Here is a 2572-nt window from a genome sequence, read left to right as displayed (position 1 = left end):
AAAAAAAGAAAATAAAAAAAAAGTTGTGCCATTTGTATATACAATGGAATATTATTCAGCCACATAAAGGGAGGCAATCTTGACATTTGTGACATGGCTGGACCTTGAGCTCATTACACTAAGAGAAATAAATCAGGCAGAGAAAGAAATACTGTATGATCTCACTTACATGTGGAATCTAAAAACAAAACATATCATCATAATAAAAATTAATTAATTAAAACAAAGAAGTGGATCCTTGTAACTAGGACACCTGCTTTTGTGATCTCTACCCTGAGGACAACTGATTGGACTAAGGTCGATTCCTGAGTCAGAGATAGCATTCTACGAGTGGCCAATGGCCCCTGCGTTCACCTGGCCCAAAGGCTTTCTGTGGCACTCGTGAAGATAAAGGCCACAGGATGGGGGCAGGCTAAGTTACAGGATTGGGGTAATGGTGCCTGATCCTGAGAGGTGACAGTAGAGTGGCTGCTGTGTCACTTGACCTACTGAGACATCTCGACAATGACCGACGTTCTAGGACAGCATGAGACTGAACTACAGTGGGCTGATCTCCCCCACTTCACTTCTTTTTTTTTTTTTTTTTTTTTTTTTAAAAATTTAAAAAAAAAAAAAAAGAAATGAGAATGTTAACCTTTGGGAAATAAATTCCATAGACCATGAATATATTACTTAGTCACTNTCGATCCCAGGACCCTGGGATCATGCCCTGGGCCGAAGGCAGCCTCTTAATGACTGAGCCACCCAGGCGCCCCGCCCCTACTTCACTTCTGCTAGTTTTTCTGTGGAAACAGAGTCAGAGCGTACCTCTACCGACATTCCTCCCTCCCCTCTGCTTTCTTTCAAACTTCGGCTGTGCTTGTTCCCAGGTTTCTAGCCCTCGGCCACTACACACCCTTTAGGATTTTGTCTCCTGGACAATCTGTCGGGATAGGATCCCTTTACTTCCATCTTAGCCTACGCCCCAAACTAAGAAGGACAAGTCCTCATTTCAACAATAGATTAAACCAGGGCACCTGGGTGACTCAGTTGGTGAAGCATCTGCCTTCGGCTCAGTTCATGATCCCAGGGTCCTGGGATCGAGCCCTTCATCGGGCTCCCTGCTCACCGGGGAGCTTGCTTCTCCCTCTCCCTATGCCCCTATCCCCCTGCTCATGCTCTCTCTCTCTCTCTCTCTCTCTCAAATAAATAAATAAATAAAACCTTTTAAAAAACAAAACAAAAAACCCAATAGATTAAACCTTGTAAACCAAACAAAATAGTCTGGAAAGTTCTGGATCTTAGGGAACTGTGTAGACAACCTGGTGTAATGTGGTGGGTTTGCTCTTGTTGTTTGTTTCCTGTTGGTTTGTTTTTTAAGTGCTGAGGAAGACTCATTTGAGCTGGAAATTCTCCTGAAAAGTGACCTTAATAACATTTTGGTCTGTGGACACTAGAAGCCAAGCTCCTGTATTGGAAATAACTGATCTAATCAGACCCTGTACTTACCCTGGGCTGCTCCTTTCTGATGTGATTGCTCTTGTCATTTCTGCTGAGACCAGGCAATGAGTCACTGACATATCATATACCACTCCAACAGAATGACACTTCAGCCTCTGGCCCCGATCCATGATCCCTTTTGACCTCTTCTTTCACCTTTCTTTACCTCTAATCCCCAACCATTTCTTCCTTAAGCATTCTGGTCCAGTTGATTCTCCTTGAAAATCTACCTCCCCACAAGGCAAAAGGCTGAGTGGCACTGAGCTTTTGCACTTGAATTTGACATATCCAACTGTCTTCCCTCTAGGCCTTTTCCCTAACTTGTTGTCGAGATTCTGGTACAGAATCTTCCCTGGGCTATAGAAAAGCAGGGACAAAGTCCTGGAGTTATGGCAGAGGATGGGGGCGGGGCACAATGGGAGAAAGACCAACAACTGTTTCAGAAGAAGGTGAGAGCAGGCTTGGGCCATAAGCCCCTCATCTCCATGACCCATTCCTCTTCTCTGACCTTGTGTTGTCCTCTTCTGCTGCTTAACCTCCAGTGCTGCCATGTGCTCGGGCCCCAGTCCCCCGGTCAAAGCTGGGCTTAGATAAATAGAACTCCTTCTGGAGCACAAGGCTCACTGGTGATGTTGGCCCTTTGGACCAGGCATCTCAATGTTTTTTAGAAGCACTCCAAGGACAGGCTTGTCTCCAAAGTCACATTTTTCTAAAACCTGCTTGGCATGTTAAAGTCAGGAAATAAATTGTGTCCTTAAGTAATATGAGAGCCTCCCTGCCAAACCCCTGCGCCCTTGAGCCGCCTTTATTTCAGGTGCCCAATGCCAAAATGACCACCGAAGCAAAGGGCAGGGTGGGCGATGAAAAGAGCGGTGTAGGAACAGGGCTCACAGAGGGGGCTCTAAATTTACAGGCCATTCCCATTGGCAATGGCCAGCTTTCTGAGCCACAAGTTAGGCGGAATGTTGGGTATTAGACTTACTCCATATGCATCCTTCTGCTCTCTTCCTAAAAGAATCTTGATTTTGCTCAGCTGTTCACCTGCTGCTATGCTGCAGGTTAGGTAAGCTGGCCACATCCTCGGCCCCAAGAT

This window comes from Ailuropoda melanoleuca, chromosome X (genome assembly GCF_002007445.2).
Source record: "Ailuropoda melanoleuca isolate Jingjing chromosome X, ASM200744v2, whole genome shotgun sequence".
Classification (NCBI taxonomy): Eukaryota; Metazoa; Chordata; class Mammalia; order Carnivora; family Ursidae; genus Ailuropoda; species Ailuropoda melanoleuca.
Note: the sequence above shows the minus strand (reverse complement) of the source record.